The 27,824-nt window shown below is 55.4% G+C and overlaps 1 protein-coding gene and 1 long non-coding RNA gene across 4 annotated transcripts in view; one reads left to right on the plus strand and one right to left on the minus strand.

Moving 5' to 3' along the window:
* Nucleotides 1–27,824, minus strand: part of NEK6 (NIMA related kinase 6) — a 134,105-nt gene that overhangs the window by 54,975 nt on the left and 51,306 nt on the right. Inside the window, exon 1 of one of the 3 annotated variants that reach the window (XM_084493715.1) lies at nucleotides 1,850–2,058. The exons of 1 other annotated variant lie outside the window; for it this stretch is intronic. The gene's annotated coding sequence lies outside the window, so the exon portion shown is untranslated. Of the gene's footprint in view, nucleotides 1–1,582; nucleotides 1,715–1,849; nucleotides 2,059–27,824 lie in introns of those variants that run through there. One more of the 3 variants, XM_084493718.1, reaches the window with a different exon arrangement.
* On the plus strand, nucleotides 6,439–13,296 carry LOC311421868. The gene is made up of 3 exons (XR_014685086.1): nucleotides 6,439–6,746; nucleotides 7,819–8,044; nucleotides 10,857–13,296. It is a non-coding gene; the product is annotated as an uncharacterized lncRNA (long non-coding RNA).

Below are 27,824 nucleotides of genomic sequence, written 5' to 3' on the forward strand. Positions count from 1 at the left end.
GCCCTTCCAGCAGCACGCGACAACTCGTGCTTTGAACTCAGAAGAAGTCGGATTCTTCCTGCCTGCCCCACTCGCTGGCTGCTCCAGCTCTGTGCTGCCATGTTGTTTCTCATCTGTCTGTTTTTCATAGCCTTAAGTTAAATACATTTGGCACACACGAAGCAGGAAAAGGTGTGAAGTACATTCCCTAATTCATCCTCTGCACAGCTAGAAAGTGTTCTGAAGGTGCACAGAAAAACTTGCCTCCATTTTACAGCTAAGAAAGCACAGGTTGAGTAGAAAAAAAACACAAGTATTTTTGGCTCCTATCCCTATACAAACACAAAAAAAATAAAAAACAGTCATTTTACTCTGAGTAAATAATTGTTAACAGATGAAAAAAGAACTACAAAAAAAAAAAGCACACCTCTTTAAAGCCACTGACTGAGCGAGGCCTTCAGACCGACAGATAGGTCTGAACAAAGCCAAGAAGCGCGGTGCGAGATCAATCTCAGAATCTCCCACTGCTTCCTCCAGCACAACCTCGATTACTATGAGAAATGAGAACAGACAGCGTAGGCTCAATATTTTCAGTATACGCTGGAGCATTACACATTGGCAGAAAACCTTTTGGGCAGGATCACAGGAGGCGAGTACTAAAGAAGTCAGTTTGCCTGCATGCTCGGCTTGGAGTCCAGGCTATGCACTGCAAAGTTGCGTTAAAACTCACCGCCAAGTTGTGTGCCTGTCCTCCCCTTCCAAGCACGTGTTGGTCAAGAAAAAGCCCCCGGAGGAGCAGGACAAGCAGCAGGAGCAGAGGCGCGTCCTGTGCCGGGGTGCTGGGATCACAGCGGGCTGGCTCTGTCCCGGCAAGTTCCACCAGGGCGACAGCCGTCACTTGTGCCCCATCCAGAAACCGCACTGCCCACGGGAGATGCTCCTTTTCCACCATAATAAAAGCCTCCCCCCCCTTTTCTTTTCTTTTTTTTTTCCTTTTTTTTTTTTTTTTTTTTTTAAATCTCTGAGGCATGAAGCCATAGGAAACGGGGGCAGCAGCAGCTCTGCTATCAGAAACGAGTCCCCTTCCCTCCCCCAAGCTGCAGGCACGGCTGTCACGAAGACCGCCGGCAGGAAAAAACCCGACAATGGAAAAAGAGCTCGTGGGAGCCTCGAGAGGTGGCGGGGAAGGCACCAGCGGCAGCGGGGCTGCAGAAACGAAACGGCCGCGGGCCGTGATTCACGGCACCAAGCCCCGAGAGGAAGGGCAGCGGCACCGCACCGAGCGGGTTACCGGGCCGGTGGCAGGGCCGGACACACGGACAGGCGGACACACGGAGCCCCGCCGCTCCTCCAACAAGTGCAACGCGCCCCGGAGCGCTTTGCTCCGGGGGGGCTCCCCGGGGACGGCCCCGGGGGGGGGGCAGCGCTGAGCGGGGCCGGGCCGGGCCGGGCCGGGCCGGGCCGGGCCCCCCCCTGCTCCCCCCCCAGCCCCGTCCCGGTCCCCGCCGTGCGCTGCCCCCCCCCCCGCTCCCCCCGGTGCCGCCCCCGCCGTGCACGTGCCGCCCGGGCCCCGCACCCCCTCCCCGCACCCCCCGGTGCTCACCTGCGGCCGGAGGAGCGGCGGGGCCCGGCCCGGCCCCGCAGCCCCGCGCGAAGCGAGCGAGCGGCGCCGCGTCCCGGTCCCGCTCCCGCTCCCGGTCCCGGAGGCAACTTCGGCCGCGCGCGTGCCCGCCGCGCGCCCCCGCGATCTCTCGCTCTCCCCCCCCCACCCCCTCCACCTCCTCCCCTCCCCGCCGCGCTCGGGAGCGCGCCCGGCGGCTGCCACGCAGGCCGGGGGCCGGGAGCGCGCACGGGCGGCCCCGCTCCCCACCTGCCGCCGGGCTCCGCCGCCGCCCGGCCTCGGGCTCAGCCCCGGCCCCGGCTCCGGGCTCGGGCTCGGGCTCGGCCGCCGCCGCCTGCGCTCGGCCGCGGGCTCCGTGCGGCCCTGCGGGGGGCTCCGCGCTGCCGCCCGCTCGCCCTCTCGGTGCTTTTTTCCACGTCCCGCGATGAGTCACCGCCGGAGCGCCGCTGCCCCTGTGGAAGGAGCATGAGCGGAGCCCTCCCCCCGCCCTCCCGCCGCCTTCCTCCCCCGGAACGTGACGGCGGCCCCGCGCCTCGCTCCCGCCCCGCCGCGGCCTGCGCTGGGCCCCGCCGGGCCGGGCCGCGCCTCCAGCCCCCGCCGCGGGGCGCTCCCCGGGTGCCCGGGGTGCTGGGGCCGGGAGCCCGAAGCCCCTTTGCGAGGGGAGAGGAGCCTGAAAGCCAATAAATAAAAGCCAAACCCGCGGCTCCGGCTGAACCAAGGCGGCCGGGTGAAAGGCACGCGGTGATAGCCCCGCTGCCAGCACCGTGCGGGGGCTCCGGGCTCGGGGCTCGGCCAGGTTTTGGCCTCCCCGGCCTTGCCCCACCGGGACACGGGCACGGGCACCACACCGCGAGCTGGCACCAGCAGGGTACAGAGCACTGCCGTGGTGTGGGCCGGTCGGTGAGCAGAAGCAAGTTTTGCCACTACACGAGTTGGTTCCTACTTGTTGGTTCCTACTTGGAGCTCTGCCACCCAAAAATAACACAGTTTTTTTAAAATGACCACTGACCGAGGCCGTTCGGTCGCTGCGAGCAGCTGGCATGTTGCTGGTGACGGCTGTGACCCCGCCAGGCTGGGAAATGCGGGCACACGAGGGGGTCGCAGCCAGCCCGGCGCAGGCAGCATGCAGGGGACCCTGTCTTTGGGATGTGATCTTGTCCCGTTTGTCCTGGGCCTTTTTGTGTTCCCCAGTTCCTTCAGACATCCCGAAGGGAAGGGCTTCGCTCTGCATCCCACACTTACAGGCATGGCCAGCACCTCCTGGAGAAATGCTGGCAGCCTGTGGGGTTGCTGCATCCCCCATCTGCACCGCCTGCGCCAGGGCTGGGGCAACCAGTTACCTGTGACATTTTGGTCCAAACAAGTCATTGCTGCCAGCAGACTTTCCTCACATAGTTTGAGCTCCAAAATCCCAGTTCTGCAGAACCCGAGAAGTCCCGGCACGTCCTCGCGCAGGTGGCACTGTTTGTTCATCAGAATTACTTTTAGGAAAACACCCTCACTAAAGCCCGGCCACCTCTGGCATCCAGGGAGACAAAAGAGCCGCAGCAAATGTTTGTGGGATACTCAGGTTATTTTGTAAGATCTGAGCCAATTCTTTTGAAACCATCACTGAGTTTTGTTTTTGTTGTAAAGTTGTTTACACAAAGCTAATATAAATTCAGTGCATCCAGCCTGGGTGAATATAAACATGATCCTTGCAGGGCCTCAAGTTTCTGATACAGCTCACATTTAAGATACTGCAGAAGTAGATTCTATCTCCCTGAGCAGCTCTGATAGCGTAGATTTTTCTCTCAAGGGTACAGATGCCTGCACAGCTATGCAATGCTTCTCACTAGAGACAGAGCAATAGACACAACAGATGGAAACTGAGAGGCCACCTGGTTTTAAAGCAAATCATATCATCAATCTATCAGTACAAAATCTGAAACATGGGAAAGTGCTTAGAGAAACAAAATGAATTCAATTCTTTTTTTTTTCTCCAAACTCAATTTTCTCAAGGTCTGTTGATGTGCCACTTGCAAAAATGCATTTCTTTCTCTTAAAAACAGACTGCCAGAGGATCGAGGTACAAGAACTTTCGTGTTTTACATCAAAACAAAACAAAAAAAAAAAAAAAAAGAAAAGGATCTTTTGTTCGGCTGCCATGAGTTACTGTCTTGCTATTCAGAAAAGCTGTTTTCAAAAATCTGCTACATTCTTGTGCACAGCTTCAAGATCCAGGTTTTTCACGGCTAAATTAGACACACCAGACAGAATTACTTTGGATTATCAACAGCAATTCAGTTAAGAAAGAAAATTAAATTTCCTCAATTAAGTCTTGACAGAAATAGGCTTTCTTTCATGCAGCATGCTAGGATTCTGCTGCAGTTCTCCTTCAAACAACCCCCAAAGCGAGAACTTCCAGAAGATGTTTGCGTTTTTCCTTCCCCGTTGTGGCCGCTGCCGGTGGCTCGTGGCAGAGGGAGGTCGGCCCCGTGCAGGGCCGGGCCCACACGTGCTCGAGGTGCCTCGACACCCGTCTAAAGGCAGGTTGAGCTCGCTGAGCTCAGCTCCCCGTTTCCATTTAACCAATTTCACTGTTTTATATAGTTCGATGTGCTGATGTACATTTTAATCTACAAATTTTTCGAGTCCCACTGACACAGCTGTCAGGAGGAACTCCCAGCAGGCAGCGTAAGCCTGGAGCTCAGCCTGTAAGGAGCAGAGAGCTACATAAAAAAGGGTACTTTAAATAACTTCATTTTTAACCTAACACAAGGAAGTGCTCTTCTGTTCCAGCACAGCCAGGCTTTTGTGCCTCTAAAGCTCTACAGCCAAAGCTCACACGGTCACAGTCTCCTCGTTCCCCACAGCCCAAGCGTTTTGGCACTGTCCTGACCTGTGGCCTCGAGGCCACTTTACTGCCGTCATTCACACACAGCCGAGTGCCACAGGTAGGCCAGCACAGTGGTGGGGGCCGAGAAAATTAAACTGGTACATTTCCTTATTTCTTGCGGGGATGAAGGTTCCCGGTAGTGAGTCTGTATCTGGAAAACTAGAATGATCTCAACCCAATTCTTTAAGGATTTTAAATCAACATCTAGTCAATGGGATTGATTTGCCTTATTCTGAGTGCTAAATGCAACTGTCACTGTGTCCTTCATCCTCAGTCTGTTATTGATAAATTCCTGGCCCTACTGACTTAATATATGCCTATTGACTTATTTGTTATTTTCCATTCTTAATAGCATCCACTGCGGAGACTTCTGCTAACAGTTATTTTCAGAAGAAAAAAAAAAAAAAAAAACAGAAACCACCCTTCTTCCTCAAATGAAACTTGCAGAGTTTAAGGAGCTTCAATTTTCCAGCAGTAGCTAGAGAAGATGGGCTGTGAATTTTTCTTTCCCCGTGCACGGCGGCAGCATGCCTTGTCCGTGCACACTGCATGCAGGCTGACTTTCACGGTGTGTCTGCAGCCTGCACGCTCGGTTCTCATATTTCTGTAAGGTTCGAGTCCCAAAGGAAGCATTAATGCTAAAGGAATGCATACCAGCGTGTAACTAGTCTAAAAGTCAGTACAAAATCTCTCCAACAGATTGCTCAGAGAAACACCTCTTTTTTACTGCATTTAAGATCTGCAGATTGATCTCACGAGCATTTGTGCAACAGTTTAGTCTCAAACTGATAAGAGTGCTGCACAAAGAGAGAAAGGGAATCAAAGGAGATTAAAAAGCGCTGGTCTTCAGGAAGATAAGCGACCTCGAGCCGCCACGTGACCCCGCCAGCGCTCCAGCTCGGCCGCCTGCGGATCTCATCAGGGAACCAGATGTGACCAGTGGCAGAATATCCTGCGCAGCGTGAGATCTGGAGTCTGTGATTGCCATCCAGGAAAGGGGAGATGGGAAAGTATGATGGAGAAAATGTCCTTTTTTTATTTTTTATAGAGTTTAATTGCTGAGAAGAAAGACACGTTTTCTTTTAAAGAAGAAGGGATGCTAGGAAGCAGGCTGAGGAAGGTGTCTGGAGGAAGGAGCAGAAGGAGTTTTTGTACTACAGACAACTTTACATCGCTTCCTCCTTGCTGGTGATTGTGTATTTGGAAGGACTAAGCGGCAAGGAGCCGTTCTCATTCATTTCTTTGGTCAGTGGAAGCAGGGCGGGGTGGCGGAGGAGAAGCAGAAGCGGCCTGCTGTCCCTCCCAGCAGGCCAGGAAACTGCTTCCACCCGCAGCTTTGCTCACCCTGCCTGGTGCCTGTGCCCGTCCCCAGCACCGCGAGGGGCCCGGCGTGGGCTCTGCCCTGCAACCAGGGCTGCGGGTGGCAGTTCTGCTGCCCTTGGGGAAGGGCGGGTGGAGGATGGGGGTTGTCAGGTTTGTGCTCGCTGCTTATTTTGGGGAGGAGGAAGTTGCTGTTCAGAGCTGGAGCTGGGACACGGAGAAAGCTGCGGGTCCTGCACGGGGAGGTTCCGCTCCCCGTGCTCTTGCGAGAGGAGTGGTGGATGCCTTGCCTCAGCCCCAGCGAAGGGTCTGGAGATGAAGATGAGCCCTTGCATTTGTATTCAGACAAAGGCCAGGGAAGCAGCGCAGCAGCCGAGCGCTGGGGCGAGGCCCCCAGCAGCCCGCGTTGCCAAGCAGATGGGCTGCCGTGTTCTCAATCAACTCCAGTTTTTAAGGTCATGCCTAGATAATGAGCATCACAGCACTCAAGCCTACAGATCATGAATATATGGATGAATATTGACTCACACATTTGCCTTTCTACACCTCTGTTCCCGTAACTTCCCCTGCGCCCCAAAGCCAGCACATCCTCCCTCGTGGGGTCTCCAAGCCCTCAGCACCCTCCACCTTTGTGCTCCTCCCGGCCCCCCGGCAGCTCAGCCCTTGGCAGCACACGGCCACCAGCATCTCCCACTGTCCTCTCAGGAACATCTCAGCATGGAGGCAGAAAGCGGACACGCCAGGCAGTGCCAGGCACAAAAGGGCTCCTTCAGCCGGACTTCAATGAAAAGCCCCAAAAAGGGCAGCCCCTTCCCCAGCTGCAGCGCCTGCTCTGAGAAGCCCTCGTCACTGCCAGGGGGTTGCAGCTGCTGCCGAAACCCTCATGGAGACTTCTCGGAGGGGGCTGAGGCACTGGGGTGCCCAAGGAGTTGTGCACTAAGGCAGCAGGTACCAGGGCTTGCTTTGGGAAGGGAGAGGAGCCTCACCGTGCCACGCCACGTGTGGCTGTGGATGAACAACGACCAGGAGCAGCACTGCTCCGCTGATCCCTGAGCTCCAGGCCACGCTGTTCGTGTCACAGTTCACGTTGCCGTTTGTGCCAGGGCTTCAAGAACCTCGATTCAAACTCGTGGCCTCCCTCTTGCTTCTCTGGTGGGGTCTGAGCTCAGGTCAGGTCCCGTCCTGAGCTGAGGGCTGAGCCTGCCTTTGGCTCACGTGGGGCTGCGGCCACACAGCCAGGCACTGGGGACACCCGGAGGGGTTGGGCTTGGGGGGGAACCCAGACCTCACCTGAGGCCGTCAGTGTGGACAGACCCAGCTGCTGCACTGCTCTGCTAGCGAGGGCACCAGCTCCACTGCTAAGCCTCCCTGTTTTCCTAATGAACTGTCTTAAGTCAGTCCCTGTTTATACAGTGTCTCTGGATGTTAGCAGTACTTGAATGCCTTCCCTTACTCAGCCGTGCTGGGGTTCTCATTTTTTGTTGCAGGTTTGCTTTCTTGGTTTCATGGGTGAATATCTAGAAAAAGAAAAAGGGAAGGGAAGGGAAGGGAAGGGAAGGGAAGGGAAGGGAAGGGAAGGGAAGGGAAGGGAAGGGAAGGGAAGGGAAGGGAAGGGAAGGGAAGGGAAGGGAAGGGAAGGGAAGGGAAGGGAAGGGGGAAAAACAGGAGAAGGAAAAAGAAAAAGCAACTGAAGCAATTGAAGCCAGATTGAATGGCTCTGGCTTTAACAGTCCTAGGCCCTTCCCCTATTTCCCTGACATTCCTCCTTGTGACCCCTTCCAAGTGTTCTGGGCGAGTTTTGCAGGAATGCAGTTACGCTCCGTCTCCGTGAGCACGGCCTGTTATTCGAAAGGAGCTGGCAGAGCCTCCCGGCTTTCACAGCCAGATGTTACAAGTGTGACCCTGCCAGAAGCTGCATGCGTGCACCTTCCCATTCTCAGCCCCTCGCACAGGGGATTTTTTTCTGAAGAATCTGTTCTGGGTAATGCTTTTGTGATTTGCTCTCTTCTTCACTTCTAAGGTCTGCTCCTAGCATCAGTGCTATATAATTTCACAGCCAGAGAAAGCGGGATACATTTTGCCATGAACTTCAGCAGGAGCAGGACAGCACCGTAACACTGCAGGACAGGGTAACAGCATGGCAGGACTTTTGGGTCCTGCTCGTGAGTCGGGACTCAAACTGCATTCAGTGTTGTGCATAAAAAATTCAGAACAAAGGAAGATTCCTGCCCATAAAAAGCCTGCAGGTAAGTTTTACATTTCAGGCTAACAATATGGATACCGAGACAAAAGAATGCAAATGAAAAATGAGACAGTACTGGTTAGCATAACACCCAGGGATCGTGCAATAGTAACAGCTTTTCTTCCATCTTCACCTTTTCTCTGCATTCCTCTAGCTTATTAACAGTTACGGTGATACCTATACCAAGACGCACAGCCAATTCTGTACAAGTGCAGTAATAAATCACTACACACCGAATGACAACTCCGTCGTCGTAACTTCGTGTCCCACATGATGCATGCTTACAGATCTAAACAGTCTCAGTTTCAGCCAGCCTTCTCCTTTCTCTTCTATTGCTTTTCGTAGTTTTGTATTAAATTATACATTTTGCAAGACAAAAATTTTGTCCTTTGTAGTATCACACTGGCTTCCTGACCACTGTTACACTTCGAGGAGCTACTGCCCTAGAACACTTAACACATGCCTCAGAGCTAACGACTTGTCACTTTGTTTAATTTATCAAGATGTAGCATGGACGTTGTTCCTATGCCTCAAAATGAGCAGAGGTGTGGGTGGAAACCATGAAGTTTAAATCTCCTACCATTTTATGATCCCAGGAATCCAATGACAAATTTAACCTTTAAAATAATATTACGAAAGGAAGTTAAAATAATGGCACGGCGCAGTTCTTAATGTTAAAGTGCTTTCTATCCCTCCAGTGAAAGGTGCGGCAGAAATGCAGAGCATTATGTTTATTTATTAATAATCCCGCAAAGAAATTTTCATGATCGCCACTGGGGACTGCCTGACAGGTGACACAGGCGACCTCCTGCCAGGAGTGACATCTCTCCCCTATAATTTACATTCTCTAAATGATTTGCGATCAAATTACTTACAGCACAGATTAGCTTCTCCCCCTGCTATTCACTCGCAGCACCACATTCAACTGTTTGTTCCACAGAACCATAAAAATAATAATATGGAAAGTCAGTGCCTCTGCTTCCAGGGTATTCCAACATGGAAACAGCACACTGGCCAGGAGATCGATTCCTGCACTCATTTTCTCAGGCACTGGGATTTGCATCTGGGAGAGATGCAGGTCGTTGGCTTGAAAAGAGCATTCTGAGTTCACATTTTGATTGCACAACCAGATAAACAAATGAAGTGTCCCAATTAGAGGGAAGAAAATAATCAGCCTGCAGTGCGGAGGTGCAGGGACTGAAAGGACTGAGGAACAAACGCGCTTGGAACAGTCAAAGGACAAACCCCAGGTATTTACTGGATGTTAGGGAGACTGTAGCCATCAGTGGCAGGGAACTGGTTAAGAGAATATATTAAAGGTGCAAAGGGTCTCCCGACCTCTGCCACTGTCAGTTCTGTCAATGGGTCTACAGACGCCAGTGGAATAATTATGGCCTATATTTAGATTATGGATGCATCGGGCAGGGTGAAGGTTGAACATGAGGAACATGGTTGTTTGCAGTTCATTAGCGGTGGGAGCAGCCTAGGGTGGGAGGAGGGCACTGAACTGGATTCATCCCACCTGGAGTGCTTGCGCTGAGCTGCATAATGTCAGGGAAAGAGATCTGATTATATGTGGAAACAAAAGCAATAAACAACCGTGTTCGGGTTGTCACACCCGGCGAGCTGAAGAAAGGAAGGAAGGAAAGAGAGGAGAAAGCGAGACAAGCCTCTGGCTCTCGGCCACCTCGTTTCTGCACGAATGAATGCAATGGCCACCGAGAAATCGGCTGGCTGGAAAATGCAGAAGGGACGGTGTGAGCCCTGTGAGTGTGGTTTGTGGGCTCTGTGCAAGTTGTCTCTTGCTGAATTCTGAGCTGACCGTACGAACCTGTGCGCCTGGAGCGCTGGGCGTCGAGGGGAGGCTGGGCTCCCCAGAGGTGCTGAGGTGTGCTGGACACGTTGGTGCTCAGCAATAACACTTGGGAGGGTTGCACAAGCAGGAGCTAGAGATCAGGGAAAAGGCACAGCCAGCGAGCTTGGAAACACACACTGTGCAATGACTGGGCAGGAAAACACTGAGGCTGCCACTAAGAAATAATCTTGGTTCTGGCTCCTGGAGAAAAAATAAATAAATGACAAAAGGTAACGGGCGTAGAAAGCAAGGAATGCAAACAGCACGGCCATGGCTCATTGCAACGCGATGGAGGCCCTCTATTTGAGCCTGCCAACGATGAAGCAAACCTAGGGGAGCTAATACTGCAAATACCACTCAGGTTAGATTATGAGTTTTCCTTTTGCTAACTGCCGGACCTCCAAGCCAGAAGAAATGTGAGCCCCAAATGATTAAAGCTCAAAGCACTCACCCTAGAGCCCACGGTTGCTTGTTTAGGGAAGAGGAACCTGCATGCTCCGTGCTCTGCATTTTCCCTGCTGTTCTTGCAGTTCCTTTTTGGCTTGGAAAGCAATCCTGAAAACCTTGAGCTGAAACTTTCCCAATTTTAAACTTATTCATAGTATTGATGCCATGGCATCAAGGTCTGTTGTGAAACACAGTGCTTTTTTTCTAATTCTTTATTCACATCAGCATATTGTTTTGTCAAAGTCCTAGGTCTTTCTAAAGAGTCAGTAAACAAGAAGTGAAGTTTTACCCAGGAATGCTGTGTAAAGGTGATGGTCGGGAGCAGGAAAAAAGCTCTGTGATTTCTGTCTGCTGTTTCTACTTCACCCAGAGTATTTCCCGTATGTGAACTTTCCTTACTCACCCAGGTTTTGGAGGGGCCAGAAGGAAGATCACTTCTTGTTTTCTGGCGGTGTGTCCGTTGAGTGTGGGGAGCTAACAGAAGCCTCCTCCCTTTGTTATTCCCGTTTTGCAGGCAGCAGCTCAGAGACACTGCAGTGGGAGATTGTTTGCCCAGGGTCGCACAGCAAGTCAGTGGCAAGAAGAAATGAGGCCCCAGAAGGTCAGCTTTCCATTCTAAAGCAGGAAGGAGGAAAAGATTCTGCACAAAGTCACAAATTCCAGCCCAAATCTAAAGCACGTTCTCTTCAAGGGAAGAGAAGAGAGGAGGCATGTTGTATCTAACACCGCTCTGTAGGGCCATGCCAACACTGCAAGTCCTCGGGGTGCCCCTGCACAGGCCCTTACTGCTGCTCTGCTGGAGCAGCCTCTAGGAAACAGCAAGTCAGATAAAGACGAGTTGCAGTGAATGGAAAATGGAAAACAGATGCCATACCATCACGTTATTTCCTCAATGCAAGCTAAAAACAACTGACAGTTTCCCATCATACTGACTACTCAGGGCCCCAGTCAAACGGCTGGCAAAGTTTCTTCACTCCAAAACACTGGGGATAATGAATTCAGAAGTTCTGAACAGCTGCTTTTCATGGATCATTTAGAATTTGCGATGCAAATATGAAAAATCCATCTTAAATGCCCTCAACTAATTGAGTGGAGTACAGTGAATACAAAGGAACAGATCACTGACCTTGGTGAAAACAGCACAAAAGCCTTAATCTGCCCTGAGAGACCCAGAAGGTTACCGAGGAGCAGAAGAGAGCAGAAGCCTGTGTTCTCTCACTCGGGTTCCTAATTCTGCTGGCCACGAGGCAGCTACAAGCCTTTCCTTTGGGGCACACGCAGCAGCCCCCAGCGCCCTCCCTTACAAACCACGGCAGTGGAGAAGGAGGTGGGTGGGAGCTGGGCTTCGGCCAGATCGCTGGTGTCGGAGCTGACAATTCAAAGCAGGACTTGATGCTGGGGGCGAAGAGAGAACGGTTACACATACCGCTTAGGAAAGGTGAGAAGATGTTTTCGAATAGCTTCGAAGGCACGAGGCAAACGGGGCAGAAGGGCAGGGCTGTGTGGGAGTGGGGCAGGTGGGTATCAGGGCCGTGGATCTGTGGGGCCGCTCGCACACAGCCGGAGGTGGAAGGGGCAGGACTGGAGAACTGAACGCAAAGGAGAAGTGTGGCTTTCGGGGCTGACGTGGCACAGCCGTTCACCTTGGAAAAACAAGAACGCGTTCGTGTGGCCCGGCTGCATGTTGCAAATCCCCAACGTTTTTCCTTAGCTAGGTGCATGCTCCAAAGGTATTAATTGTTAACCAGCAGCTGCCTGGGCGAGGGGCTGTTAATGCAGCGCGAGGCCGGGCAGATAAGATGTTGCTCTCCCGAGGCTCCCTGTATGGAAAACAGCGGCAAGGTCCAGCGAGTCTCCCCAGTTGTAGTTTTCTAAAATTGGAGCCTCACGTCCGCTGGGCTGCGCATACCAGCTCCGGCCCTGTCAGCTGTTGCTCACTTTATCATCGGGTTCCTTCGCGGGGAGCAGAGCGCAGGCTCCTGCGGCCGCGGGCAGCGCCGCACCTTGCCCAGGTTGTGGCCGCGAGGAGCAGCAGCACGGCAGCACCGGAGACACTGCAGGCCCGTCTGGTATTTACACCAGCTGCTCCCTGTGGGCCTGAACAAGCAAGAAGCTCTCTTTAAAAGCTTATAATCGTTGGTCGCATTCCAAGAGAGACAAAGGGATGTTGTAAAAACAGTTTCGTTTGAGCTTGGCAAAACGCTCTGCCAGGGCAGAGGCAGCAGGTTTCCTCTGTGGGGAGGCAGGAGGTGGACGGCTTTGTTCAAATTCATGTTTTTCTCTGTCTGTTTTGATGGCACTCACTCGGATTTACATTTTCTAGAGCGGTTTTTTGCAGAAGCAGGGTTTTGGTGGCATTTCCGAGGCAGCAGCCCTGCTCCGTGCCCGCTCAGGAAGCCGGCGGTGCTGACTCAGCTCCCAGGGAGCCACCGAGCATCTCTGTCCTCTGCTGCGAGCAACCACAGAGCACAAGCGTGGCGGTGCCCCTGGTTCAGGCGCTGGGCAGAGAGAGGCTTTACTGCAGGCAGGAAGGAAACGGAGGCACCACAGCGGTGTCACCGTTTGTCAGAAATGAGAGCAAAGAGATGAGACCCAAGCGTCAGGGAGAGAACCAGGCACACGGTCAGGTGCTGTGCGAGAGGCCTGGGAAAACACTCTGCTCGTGCTCCGCTCATTTCAGCTGAGGTCTGAATGCCCAGAAAGGGGCTGGAAGGTTGCCAAGACAACAGCGTTTTGAAAACCGCAGCGTGCAGGTTTGGACGGGGCCGGGGAACGTACTCGAGCTCTTGTGCAGTATCTGGAGCCACGAGCCAGCACGAGAACGCACCCGGCCGGCAATACCCAGCGGGAACCGGCACAGCCGTCACAAACTCCTATTATGCCTTTTACTCAGCGCAATCCACATGGTTTTCATTAGGTCCAAATTGTAAAAGAAAATATATACATATTAAATAAAAATACCAGAGTTCTGCGAACGTGTGTTTGGCAGTTTGCGTTCAGGTTACAAATGCTCACACTGTGAGTTTGAGAAAAAAGCTGTTTTACAGGGCTGTGATCTGCAGGCGAGTAACGAGAGGCGTGCCATGTTCTCAGACATGGTTTTGGCCCACACGTCCTCAAAAAGCAAATAAACAAAAGCGAGTAAACCAAATCGTCCTGCACGTCAACAGCTCGGTCGGTTTGGGAAGATTAGTGCCTGGGAACAAAGGGGTTTCTGGATCAGAGACCTCTCTGGTTTTCTGCACGCTGTGAGCCCGGCTCCCTAACGACTCAGGACCCCTGCGTTCACCGCGTCCATCTGCCACCCCCACCCCTCCAGCTCCCCTCCTGCTCACTTGCCAGCCAGTGAAACAATTTCGTGTCATTTGGCAGACACCCCGGTGCCCCATCACCGTGACTGCGGCTCACACCGACGGGGGCTGGATGGGAAATCCTGCGGCCCCCCTCCTGCTGCGCTGTGCACGGGGTTGTGCCGCTGAGAAACCTGTGAGAACAAGCAGTAACTGCTGGGCAGCACCGTAAGCAGAGGCAGCATTTACACCATAAAAGTATGCTGCGCTGGTGAAACATGTACAGAAGGAAGCAGCCTCTGAGAACGGGTTGTTTTATGAGGGGCTGACTTCAAAATGAGTCATTTAGCACAGAGCAGCAATTGTGACTTTATTAAAAATCACCATGCTCTGGAGTGAACTCCTTGGCTCGCTGCGTGTCCTGCCAGCTCCATCAGAAAATAGGTCCTGCCGAATTCCCATGGAAAAGCCCTGGAGCGGCTCCCAGCCCCATCGCGCTCCCTGGGGACGCCGCTGGCACCCCGGCCGTGTGCTCGCTTCCTGCCTGCTCGGGGCCAGAGCCTGCAGCCCTCAGCCCTCAGCCCTCAGCCCTCCGTGCTCCGTTCACAACTTCTGCAGCTTTTGTAACAACTCCCTGCTGTTATTCTCGTTCCCGTGCATCCAGCAGGTACATTTGGTGCAGTGCTCAGGCGCTGCGAAGTTAATTAAATTAAGCCAAAATGCTCATGTGAGATGAAAATGGGACCCCTCGCAGCAGACCTGCAAACTGCAGCAGCTGCCCTGCCCCTGCCAAGGAGCAGGTAGCGACAGCTCCTGCGCGGGCAGGACGCTGGGGAGGAAGAGCACAAAGCCAAGGAACAGCAAGTGTGGGAAACACAGGGCTCCTCGTGCTGGGTTCCAGAGCCCGTACTGGGATCCAACAAACGCAGATATAAAACAGATCGTCTGCTCGATATTTTAACTTGTAAGCGTACGGACCCTGCACGGCGAATTGAAAACTCTGCGCTGAACTCCTTTCTTCTCTCCCCTTGAAAACAGGTTTTAGGGATGGAAATACTGATCTAAACTAAATCCCAGGAGCCTGACAATCCTTCTGCAGAACTTCCCTGAGACCCTGGGACGCTGCCAGCTTTATGTGATGGAAAGGAAGACTGCCAGGTCACAGGGCATGCCACAGATGGGATCTGACTTCTAAGCAGTTGTTTAATTTAGGCCTGGAACACGATTTATGGGAGTCTATCTGAAATCACGGAGAAAGAAGGCAGAGGGCTGGAGGGCAGAGGCAGGTACGTGTGAATTCACATGAGACAAACTGTCTGTAGGGCGAATGTTCCTGCGAGGCTCCGAGTTTCCATCTCTATTTTAAGGAGGGGGAAGCTGACGCTTCAAGTGAAAAAATGCCTCTAACAGTGAATAGCAGCGGGGGGAAGAATGCGACCACACCGGCCCTGCCGCCCAGCTTTATGGCCTGCCTGTTCCTGCAGGGAGGACAGGACGCGTGGGAAGGCAGGAGTTTGGTGTCACTTCCCTGCTGCCCCGAGCCCAATGCACGCAGGACAGGATGAGTACCGGGGCACGGCCCCTTCGTGCACCACTCCCAGGCTCTGTGCCCCCAGCCCAGCGCAAGGCATGGGCATTTCGGTCACGTTCCCGGGGGGTTCCCCAGCCACCTCCACGGCATTTTGTGTTGCTCCTACTGTGCAGCACCTGGCCCCGAACCCGGCTGGCCCTCCCGAGCACTTGTCGTTTTCTCTCTTCCCTCTCCTCCCCTCTTAACAAGAGAAAGAAAACAAAACCATTTCCCCACAGGCTGCAGACACAAGTGAGATGCAGGTGCAGGCTGCACAAAGCTAATGAGTTCAAATCCCAGCGCCCCGCACACCCTCACGGAGGAGCTGCCCGGCCCTTTGAAGGGCAGCAATGAAAGGAGCAGGGGCGCAGGGTGCACCTGGAGATGTGGGGCTGCTCCCCCAGCCAGCCCGTAGGTGGCCGTGGGACAGTGCCTCTCCTGGTGCTGAGCACCGTGCCTGCTTCTCGTGGGCTCCCGGGTGCTTTCCAGACCGAGACCCACTCAGACCTCCCCGTGAAAGAGGTGCAAGGAGCAGCTGCAGGCAGAGAGCAGGACAGCTGGCGCCTCTCCTACCTGGGTTCAAACCACCAGAGCCCCACAGCTCACCCCATCTCACAGGGAAATCACCTTTTCTGGGTCCTGGCAGTGCTGTGTCTTAATCACCGCAACGCCTTGTAGGTCAGGGGGAGGAGAAACGTGTTCCTCAGCCTTAGCCAGTCCCTTCCAGAACAGTCCCTGGTGTTTCTGCCGGCAGTGTAGGTTCCTGTGGTTATTTTGCCTCTTTGCTACACACGGGGACAGAGGGGAGCTGCCTCCTTCCCTGCCCTCGGCCGGCTGAGCTGGATCCTGCTTGGGCCACAGAAGCTCAGCGCTGGGTGTGGACACGCAGTCCATGCAGCCACCGAGGGGCAGGTTCCCAGGGCTGGACACTGCTCCTTGGCTTTCTGGAGCAGCCGGGCAGGCAGGACCAGCAGCTTCCCCAGGGCTGCTGCGGCTGCTGGGCCGTCTGGTCAGCAGGGAACGCTGAGGGCACGATGGGCACGACCCAAATGCAGGGCATGAGGAGTGCTGGGGCGCACGCAGCTCCCAGCCCCAGGGCTGAACCCATTCATGCTGCAAAGGAGAACAACTCACAGCACGGCCCCAGCAGCCAGCACAGGACCCGGCTGCTGCTCCAGCCGACGTGCCCGATTTCCCCTGGTCGATTTCAGACCTTCAGCAGGGCACTTCCACAGCTCCCGGTTCGCACCAGTGGGAACGGGATGGTCCCGGCCCCTCCTCCCAGAAGCTTGGCTGGGGTTCCTCGCATTTCTTCCTTGCGGAAAGCACTGAGAGTCAATTTTTTCCCTGTTAAATCATCTGATGTTTTTGGCTCCCGTTCCGATAGGAATTCTTTCTTTCTTTTGCATTAATTTTGCCCGGTTCCAGCACTGACCCATGTTTATGAAAGGGGCTTATGAGCTGTAATGTTAACTAGCCTCAGTTTGCTGATTCAGCAGCAGAATAAATAGGTAATTACACTCTGCCATATGTGTCTCTAATTCCAAATAGATGGTGTCCAAAAGGCGCTGTGCATTACCAGCGGATGACTGGAGTTGGGACTGTAAAAATGAGTAAATTGGTCCCCAAGGCCAGAAAAAGCTCTGTCAAATCCCACTGTTTATATCATACTGAGTGGCTGACTTGTGGTTATTTTGTAATTTAATACTGCTAAATGTCAACGGGAAATCCTTTCAACTACAGTTTGATACCTAGTGACAGAAAATCATTCAAGACTTAGACAAAGCCGCTAGCTCGGAGAGGTGCGTTTTTGCCTTTTTAATCTTCGCGCACGGAGCGAGCGGGCGGCAGCTGCCCTGCCCCGGAGGCGAGGCGAGGCGAGGAGCTGCTGGCGGTGCTGGCGGTGCTGGTGCTGCTGCCCCGTGGTCCCAGCCCGGAGCCACCCCGGCCTTGCCGTGCTGCTCACCCCGCGCAGCCGTGTGCGAGAGCGGCGCTGTGGCCGCGGGTTTGTGCGCGAGGAAGCGGAGCCCAGCGCGGCCGCGTTCCCCAGACGCTGCCTGTGAACAAATCTGCACGCTGACGCACACGCGAGGCTGCGCTGAGCGGCGAGCTGCAGAGCCCGCGAAGGGCTCGAGGTAGGTGTCTCTCAAACGACAGCCCAAATCTCCTTCGCTGCCTCCAATAGCTGCCTCTACACGCGCCCCAGGCTGCAGCCCTGCCAGCCAGGGAGCTGCTGGAAGGAGAGCTGGGAGCCGTCGGGATTTTGGGCTGAGCCGTCAGTCCCGGTGCTCTCCGACCACCATCCACCTCCTGCGGCAGGGACGGAGGGACAGCCGCCCAGTTCTGGGAGCAGAGTCACGGTGCTGCCTGTGGCGAGGAGAAAGGAACAGGTCGGAGCTGTGTGGAGACCTGCAGTGAGCAGGACCCCGTGCCCAGCCCTCGCCACGGCCGGCACCAGCGTGTGCGGCACGGGAGGCACTGACCTGACCTGGCCCAAGCAGAGGGAAGAGCTTCTCCTTCTCCGTGTGCAAGCACGGAGCTCTGCCCGGTGCAGGCTCACAGCTCTTTGTGCCGGGTGGCAGCAGCCACGTGTCCCAGGGCTGCTGTCCAAGCAGGGCCTGTCGCACCTGACGTGCTCGGCTCGGGCTGTCTGCAGCACATCTCCCGTCTCGAGGGGCCCCGCGGAATAATTAGAGGTCTGAGAGCTGGACAAAGCCCGTCTGCTGGACAGGGTAATTTACAAACGCTCAGACTGTCCACATCGCTAAGCCAAAGGGGAAGCTTAATTAGAGGCACAGGAGAAATTCATCTGGGAGGAAATTAGGGCAGAGAAGCCCCCCGGCCCCGGAGCCAGAAGGACGCCCCCATCCCACCTGCCCCTCGGGCCGGGCAGCGGGGGCTCGCTGGGAGCACAGGGCTCGTCCCGGCCCCGGAGCCGCCGCCTGCTCCCTGCCCGTGCTCCCTCCTGCCCTGCCAGCTCCACGAGGTGCCCGTAGCGGCTCGAGCATCTCTCCCGGGCTGCGTGGCCCAGCCGTATGTCTGCAGTTGGCAGCTCGGGCTAATGGGGTCTGCGGGGAAGCTGTTTCACACTCAGTTCCTGTGTTATACATGGCTGGCTGCAAAGGGGGGGAGCTGCACAAGCTGCTCAGGCAATATGTCTGCACAGATCCCACAGGATCCTGTCTGCTGCTCTCCGGCGATCCCCTAGGATCCAGCCTGCTTGCTCAGGGTTAGGCCAGAGGCTTCTAGAAAATGATGGCCGAGCAGCTCGAGGCTTCCTCGGCTGGGCTGGGGCAAGAGCAGAGTCAGAGCAGGAGCTGGCTCCACGCAGCATCAAGGCGGTGGGCACAGGCGTAAATTCAGAGCAGGCAGGAGCCTGCCCCGGCACCAGGAGTGCGAGCATCTTGTGCCAGAGCTGCTGGGTCTGTGCCGATACCACAAGGAAGTGCTTCAAAGGTTTGTTACTTGCAAACTCCCCCAAAGTCTGGGGAAGACCTTGTATTTAGGAGACAATGTTCTTCTCTTGGGATCCCCTCTTGCTGCCTGAGGGTTGGAGCTGGTTTGTGGCTAAGGGGTATGAAGGCTGGGGCACAGAGAGTCCCAGATCTGCTCCAGCAATTCGCTCCGGGGCTTTGAACAAATCCTTTTTGGCCCAGCTTCTCGCAGGCACCTGACAGAGACAGGAGCCAGCATCTAAACGAGCTCTTTGTCTCGGTGTCTTGCTTTCCCCGTTGGTAAGCTGGGATAATTCTCTCTCACCACTTCCTCGGGGTGGTTTTGGTCATCACTCACATGTCTGAAGCACGGCGAGATTTGCAGATGAAAGAAATATGGTGCTGCACGACTGTCTGCTGGACTTGGGCACTCAGCCCCTGCCCTGCCTCCAGACCCAGCGGCTCCTGGCTCCCTGCAGCACTGGCGAAGCAGCCGGAGCTCCGAGGGACAGCCGGTGACACCCAGCTGCAACGGGCAGGGAGGCTGCTGCCATCCCGGCAGCCCCAGCCCCACCGTGAACATCTGCATCTCCGCAGCACTGCTCAGGGCTGTCAGTGCCATCCTGGAGCCCCGGGGGAGTTTCCCTCCCACCTACAGGTTCCTGCCACGCTGCGGAGGGAGGCGAGGTTTGTTTCCTTCCCCACCCTAACCTGCCCCTCGCTCTTCTGGTGAACAGATCCGGCAGGGCTTGCAGCTCCCCTGGTTCCCTGGCCAGGTAATTCAAGCTGTGAGTCCCCTGCTCTGCCTTTCTAACTACAAAAACTCAAGAACTGTAACCAGGGAAATAAAGGCAATTCACTGGCATGGGTGAGCCTTGCTAAGCCCCGTGCCAGCCCCGCACACAGAGGATGGAGTCGTGCTCAGGATGATCTGGGAGCTGCAGCACCCCTTCAGCGTGCTGACTGCACCTCTCACAAACCCACAGCTCTGTGGGGCCAGGCTGGGAACGATGGCTGCTCCAGATACCAGACCGACACCCACTCAAAAAGCAGGAGCTGCCCTGGCTCACAGGGGCAAAGTCAAAGATTTCTACGGCCGGCCACGCTGCTCAGGGCAGGACTGGCTCCTGCACAGCCCAGCAGCAGCTCCCGCAGCTTCTACCTGCAGCCAGGGAGGCACAGGAGGAGCGTGGGCTCTCCCCAGCCAGCAGAGATTGCTGTTCCTGTGAGCTTCCCTTCCCCATGGCCTCCTTTGGCCCAGAACCCAGATTCCACAGCACCCACACTGCTGCATCTTCAGGCTCTGCTCTGCCGCAGGCTGCTGGGATGCCTGCTGCACGCACACAGCCCCTGTGAGCGGAGATAAGGCTGGTGGGACTGAGATACGGCGTGCAGGGGATTTCCTAGCTTGTGGCAGCATCTCAGATTTCTGCTTTTGAGATCAGCAGAGGGAAAAGTCTAGTTTGCACAACAGCCCCTGTAAAGCGGGGCAGCCACGGCTTGGCAGCAGAACCAGCTTCACTCTGATGTTCCCAAAGCCAAACTAACCCCGGGACCGCGTCCCTGCAAGGCCCCCTGCAGCCACCGAGGGGCTGGGAGGCAGGGGTGGGCTCCCAAAGATGCCCAGTGCCATCGGTCACAGCGAGGTCTCTGGGCTGGCCGTACCCCCTGCCTGCCATCCCTTCTGCCCCACATCCCCAAACCTCGTGCCAAGGGCTGTCTGTCCCCTGTGGCAGGGAGACACGGCTATGAGGACACCCGGGCACCGTGGCGCTGACCCTTCACACCGGGCACGGCGAGCAAAGGGGTCGCTGGCAGGTAGGAGCAGGGCTGTGACCGAGTGGGGACAAACGCAGGGCGCTGCGTGCCGGGGGCTCGGCGAGGGGCTGCGCGTTGGCACGCCAGGCCTGCCGTGTCCCCCCTGCCTGCGGGGACACCTGCCAAGCCCTTCCGCTCCGGCTGGGAGAGATTAAAGGATGGAGTGGCTGGCGGTTCGGGCTCGGTTCATTAGAAAAAATCCCGTTAATTGGGTATTAGCTGGCCTCTGCTGGGGATCGGGGACACATGGGCTGGGAATACAGGAGCGGCGGTGTGACGCTTGTCAGACATTTGAACTTTGGCAGGCTGGGGTGGCTGGCATGGGGCGGGCAGGGCAGCCCTCAGCTGCCATGTCAGGCCGTGCCCCTCGGAGATTCGGGGCTGCTATTGTCTTGGCCAGACTAATCCCCCTTGCTGGGATGCTGGTCTGGTTCTCCTCCCCGTCCCAGATTGTGTGTCACACCTCCTGGGCTTTGCTCCGTTTAAAAATACATGTTTGGGGCTTAATCTGTGCTGCTGCAGGGCACAAAGACCGGGCTGGCCCCGGGATCACCTGACATCGAGTCCTGAAACAAAGCCCTTAGGGCAGAGTCCTCATACTCTGGCACTAAAGTCTCAATTCCTGTCGCCTGGAAACATAACAGGATTGTCTCCGTTTAGCGGGATTATGTCTGAAAAAGCCTTTTGTTACTGCCACTCTGCTCCGGGGCTGACAGCTGAACCTAACCAGATGGGAGTCCCCTGGTCAGAGCGAGGAGATGGCGCGGGGCTGACCCCGGACAAGTCGCCTCCTTGCCCTACACTTGGCCTCTCCTCCCGGGGCCGAGGGGACGGAGAGGCCTTCGGAGACCAAACACCTTTTGCCCTGGACATGCCAGCGAGCCGCGAGCAGCCAGAGGAGGGGCAGGGGTTGTGGCCACTTTTGTCCCTCCTTGACCTCGTGCAAGCGAGCCTCGTGCGTACTCGGAACATGCTGGGAGCTGCGCTCATGACGAGCGGCGATGCAGCAGGTCGTGGCTGTAGGGCTGTGGGGATGGGCAGCATGGCACAGCAAACACGGCACAGCCAGCACGGAGCTGCCCGTGGCCACCCCATCTCCGCAGCCCCGAGGACGCTGCCGGAGGTGCTCGCAGCCAGCGCTGCCCCGGCCGCTCCCCTGGTGCTCTTGCAGCGGCGGCGGCGGAGCCGCTCTACCTTGAAGGCACGAGGCATGCTGTACGCAGCGAGAAGGCTTGCCTAATTAACTCCGATTGTATATGACATTGTCATGTTGATTTACTAAATATACGCGGGAAATCTCTTTATTTCACCAGCTGATTGGTGACATAATCTGGGGCTGTAAGGAGCAGCCTTGACACCAATTCCCTCTGGTTATGTTACCTGTCTTTTCCACCTGCAATCGCATCAATGAAGCCCACAAGGAACTTCAATAACTAATTTATTCATTTTGCTTCTGATTTATAGTAAAAAGGAAGGGATGTCAGGATACACTTGTCTAGAATGACAATCAAGCCCAGAACCCTTCCAAGCTCGCGCCTTCTCAAGAAGCAGAAGGCTTCACCTCAGCAGCGTGTGCACTGTGCGGGTTGCAATTACCAACCACTTCTGTGTTTCCGTAGGCTCTCACCAGCTGGGAGAAAGTTTCCAGATAACACACGCCTGGAAAAGTCAATTACCTTGCTCCCTTCCCCGCTGCAGACATGGGCACCCCTGACTGACACACGGCTCCTCTGTTGTGCTTCTCATGCCCCCACTTGCCCCAAAATAACCACCCTGCACTCACCAGGCGGTGCTCAGGACGTTTTCTCCACTGCCCCGTGGGGGAAAGGGCACCACGAGCCCTGGGATCACCTGTGTGAGCAGCAGGCACACACCAGAGGCTCAGGTTGGTACAAGTAAATCCACAGCTGATGGTGGATGAGTCCCAGTACCACTGCTGTATGGTCCAAGGAGCTTCCACATTATTCGACCTTCCTTGCACTGAAATACAGATTTTAAATCTCCCGTTGGCATCAAAAGAAAATGGACTCCACAATAGCTCTGCAAATCTCATCCTAGAAATTCTCCCATCTTGTGTGACTTGGGAAGTTGTTAGAAGTTTGATCTGACCACGCACCAGAAGGCCAAGACTTTGCTCCACAGATGGAGAGAAGAGACATAATTATTGATCTGTGCAGAGGCAGCGATGAACCCTCCCTCAGAGGAGAGCACAGCCCTGTGTGATCCGTCGGATGGCACTGCTGCAAGCGCCCCGCCGGCACCGCTCCTCCTGCCCCAGACCTGCAGGACACCAGCCCAGGCCACCACAGCGGCATTCCCCATTGCCCACAACCCTGACAGGCATTGTTCCCCAAAACTGGAGCCCAGGGCTGGAGCAGGATTCCCAGGGACACGCCGTGGAAGGGGCTTTGTGCTGGCAGAGGCGCCCTGGGACGCGGTGAGTGCCTCCTTCTGCACCTCTCCCAGCTGCCCCAATTCCTTCCCGAGTAAACGCCCGCAACAACAACAGCCACAGCCCGAACCCACTTCCTCCTGCTCGTCCTCATCACTGCAGCGCTCCTCATCGCCGTGAAACCAGAGCCTCATTTGGCAGAGCGGTGAGGGGAGCGGGGCTGGCTGCTCAAAGGGATGTGCAGATCCTCTGTGTCAGGCGCGGAGCCGGGCTCGGCACGGCGGAGGCAGGGGACAGGGGAACACGCGGCCCCATTGGACGAGAGCCTAGTTAAGATCCGTCTGTGTCAGCCCAAAGCTTAATCTGGATTGATGCAAACTGCAGAAAGTATCATTAGAGACTGTCTGGGGAAGTCAGAGAGCTTCTCTGCTCCCTTCTTGTCTTCCCCAATAATAGAGATATTTCTGTTTACAAAGGTGGACTTGATCCTCAGCATTTCCTCTGTAGATCTCCGGTATTTGCATGTGTCACCCTGTTTTCCCTGGCTCATTAATCACTCACTGTGCTTGTCAAATTGGAGCAGTGCCTGCTGTGCTCCCGCAACCTGCTCTGGGGGCCCCAGGCTGTTCCTGGCGCTCCTTTGCAGCTCGGTGGCACTTCAGAAGGCAGCCACCCGCCGCGTGCCCCCACGCTCGCACCCCGAGAGCCCCGCGGCGGGCGGGAGCGGCGCTCCTGGAGGCTGCTCGGCACGGAGAGAAGCTCGGGGCTGGTTCTTTGCTGCAGAGCAAAATGCTGTCCCTAAATCCCAAATAAAACAGCCTTCATCATCCCTGGGGGCAGCGTGGTGTCTCTCATGCTCCAGGACACAAACCTGTGCCTGGCCTCTGCTGTGCCCAGCACGCGGCGAGCCCCGACCCCTGCTCCCAGCACCGAGCCCACGAGGGGCCGAGCAGAGCTGCCCCCAGCTACCTGCTGTGGTGCACGGTCCCAGACCTCAGCCCTCTCCCTCTTCCCTCACATCCTCACTGCTTGGTTTGTTTTCTTCCTGTTCAAAAACAAGAAGAAAAAAAGGAAAAAAAAAGGCATTTTGGTATGCGGCCTCATGTTCGCTGTCTTTAGGGGCCACCAGGATCGGGCTGGGGCCAAGCTCTGCCTTCCAGGTTTTTTCCCCAGGCAGCTCACCCGCAGAGCCGCACTCGCTCCTGGTTTTTCTTGCCCTGGTAGCACAGTCCCTGGTCTTGATACGAGGTGAAAGCACGAGGTGAAAGCACGCCTTGCCTGGCCACCAGGGCACTGGGAGAACAGGGGGAGAGAAGAGGGACGTGAGCCCAGGACAAAGGTGTTCAGAGCAGGGACGGCCCGGCCGGGCAAGCCAGGTCTGGGCACAGCTTGACCACGTCCCCGGGCACCGGGCTGCAGGGAAGGGGGGCCCCAGCTGGTTCGGAGCGAGGCCATCTCCTCTTCCTGCCTTCCCCAGCAGCCGGAGGACGCGGCTCCAGGAGCTGCTCCCCTTCTCCTTCCCTCCCGTTTCTAATGGCCGGTCTCTGTGAGTGCAACGAGGAGCCGAGGCCTGGTAGGGCTGGGGAAATTCAATATTGCTGAAACCAGGACAGGAAACAGCGATGTGTGCCTGCAGCCACAACTCCGCATTAAGTAATTTGTGTTAAGCTGGAGATGACACAATGAAATGCTGAAATTTCCTTGTCTGTCCCAGCGTGCGGGGCTGTATGGACTTCAAAGGTTGGGTTTGGAAATTGCAGGTATTTATTTGTAGGGCGCCCACCCCTTGTCACGAGCTCTGACACACACATTGAGGCATTTACCAAAGCTGACCCACTGGGGAGGGAGCAGGGCTGAGGGAGGCCCAGTCTCAGGGCTGCCTGCAGGCAATGCCGGGGACAGGGGATGTTTCCCCATAAATCACTGAGGAGAAAAATCCCACAGGTTCCAGGTAGCTCGTTTCATCTGAAGATTTTTACCCAAAATGTCCCTGAGCTTCCTGGTGTGCGGAGCTCGGCGAGGCCGGTGTCCCAGGAGATTCCCCGTTCCTAGACCATTCCTGCCTATTTTTAGTCACGTCAGAAATACCCCAGCGGCAGTGCCCCTCGCTGCCTGCCGTCCGCACACCCCGAGGGCAGCTGGGCTCTGGCCGAGGAGTGGAAAAAGTTGGCTCTGCCTCGTCTCCAGTTGCAGCAGGGAGCGGAGGGCTCCAGGAGCAGCGCGGGGCTGGGGGTCTGCCCGCGCCGTTCCCTTGGCTCTGCTGGCACCAAGGCCTGCACAGCAGGACAGAAGCCACGTACCTGCTGTTGGTACGGCCGTGTCCGTGGATCAGAGCCCAGCAGAGGCTCCTGCCTTATCTCCCTGCTCTGACTTGCCACCGGTGAGAATCAGTGCGACAGGCAGCCTGAAACCAAAGCTCAATGTGAAGTTATGCTTCAGGTCCTATCTGAGTGTTGAAATGAAGCTGTGAAAACCTCTATTGGAATCCTATTAATAGCTATTACATTTCCCAAAGAAGTGAATAGCAAGTTATCGATATGAGTGCTCAGCAGCTGAGCAATGGGAAGGGCAAACCAAGACCCTGGAGAGCTAGGAAGGTAACGCCAGAGCCATTTTGTGCCAGAGCCACTCTGATACAAGCAATCACAGGGAAGTATCTCGTGGTTTCCATATGACGAGTCGCAGCAGGAACACACAAATCCCTCGTTGTTATCCGTGGCACTGAGCTGCCACAGCCCGGGATGCAGCAGTGCGGGTAGAGGGATGGCAGCGAGCTGCCGTGGGAAGTCCCAAACAGCCAAACCCTGACCCTCACCGCGCACGGCACGGGCACAGCCCGACTCTTGCAGCATTGCAGGGTGTCCCCGCAGCTTCCTCGGCGGTGTTCTGCTATTTCTGCAGACTTCTGCTCAGCTGCACACCGCCGAGGTAGAAGACACGCCATTTCCACAGCCTCGTGGGAAGTCTTTGCTGCTGCTAATTACGAAATTGCAACAGGAGCCCTGAAAATAGAGTTCTCACGCCTGTGAAAGCAAGGAGTGGGCCAACCGAGCAGCACTTCTCTCCTCACTAACTCACTTAATGATGTGCTTGAATTTAAGCTACTGCTTCGGCCTTTTGCTGAAGCATTATGCTGGGCTGGGACGTGCAGTGCTTGATTTTTCCTTCATGTGAGGCTCACGTGTCTCAGTGGCTGGACGGTGCAGCACCGAGCCACTGGTGTGCTCCGGAGGACACACACAGCTTGCTCTTTGTACTGCTTAGGAGTGGACTCCGGGAACTTCTGCCTGATTGCTTCGTCTCACCCTCAGAAGCCTTGCACAGAATTCCTGAATTTCAGAGTTTTCTTTTCCTTATCTGGGTATTTATGGCTCCAGCTCTGTTCTCCATCTTCTCCCACCTTATCTTCAGGTCAGTTTGCTCCTTGTCCTCATGTGAATGAAATCTCACATATGGTGTTGTGTAGCAATTAGCAGATACCTTTTCTTTTAACCCTTCTGTCATTTCTTCTGCTGCATTTTCACACATGGAGATACACACACACATTTCCATTCATATTTCATTCATACCAAACCAAGTGTTCCTATTAAAACTCTCTACGGACACAGGAGGGCCAGACCTACCCCCACTGCTGGATGGCAATTAAACAATTCACTTTCCTCTAAACTTTCCTCCAGTCTACTGTAATCTTTATCAAGACAATCAAGCCAACCCAAAGCAAATTAATATAGATATGCCTGCTCAAAGCAAATAATCGTTAGAGCAATCTCTCTGGCCGGGGAGGGCTTAGTTCTCATCTTTTCTTACTGTTTACAGAGTCCCTGGCAAGGAAAGGACACGTTTCATTTTCTCCACTTCAGTGGGGTGATCTAATGGGCTGGAGTGGACTGAGCTCTGGAGCATGGTGCAGCAGCCATTAGACGACGCAGGGACAAGACAAATCAGCCCTTTGTAGCTCTGGGTCCTCCACGTTGCCTGTGGGATTGAGCTAACCAAGAATCAGAACAGAAAACCGAGCGCTCAGCCCCTGCACGACTCGCGCTGCTTCCCCCAGGGCCAGGACGCCTCCCGCAAGGCAGCCAGAGGGGCACGGGAGGAGCTGCGGTGGCACGGAGCTGCAATTAGGGAGGCTTTGCAGGGAGGGGAGCAGGGAAGGGGGTTCCACATCACGTCCTACAGGGAAGCAGTCTGAGGAGCAGTGAGGGCCCTGTGGTGCTGCTCCCAGGCACAGGGCTGCGTCTGCAGCTTCGAGAGGTGGCCCCGTCCCCCCCCAATATTCACCAGGGCAGTGCAACCCCCTGTGGCTCGTCCCCATGGGGCAGCAGGGTGCTTATTTGACTCTTCTAGGAGCATTCCCTGGTATAAATCATCAAGAGAAGAAAATGTCAAATGTCAAGACCCTGGAGTCAGCATCACTCACGAGCCCAGCCTGTACTTCCCCACATGGGTGCTTGGACCAGAAGTGCCCACAGCTCCCCCAGGCAGGGCACCAGGAACAAGCCCGTGGCACTGCTCTCACTGCTCACCCCTGAAAGCTGAGCTTCTGCCTGGAATACCTGTGAGCATACAGCGTCGGAGTCTGAAGCAGTTGTTGTAGAACAGAAGTGAAAGTCGTGCTCCGACACACCACCTTGTTCCTGGAACAGGCACAGAAGCTAAATTAGCTGTAGCGATTAGTCACTGCTCTGACCTCGTGCTTGGGCCAGCGGGGAGTCACGGGGCTGAAGCGATGCCATTTCCTTTGAAAAATGATTCAAAAGTCTTATGCACACCCCGCTTCCCAGCCAGATGTTGTGTCTCCCAATTCCACCCTGATATTTCTTACTGGTAGTCAAATATTACATCCCTTTGAAGTGCCTGTCGGGTCACCTGTCCCGGCTTGCCAGAGGGTTCTGCTCCTGTGTTTTCCCCACATCTCCTTCTACAACCTTGCCCTGTTCCTCTGCCCCTGCTGTGGAAATGACAGCGCCGGCCCTGC

Source organism: Aythya ferina (assembly GCF_964211825.1).
Source record: "Aythya ferina genome assembly, chromosome: 20".
NCBI lineage: Eukaryota > Metazoa > Chordata > Aves > Anseriformes > Anatidae > Aythya > Aythya ferina.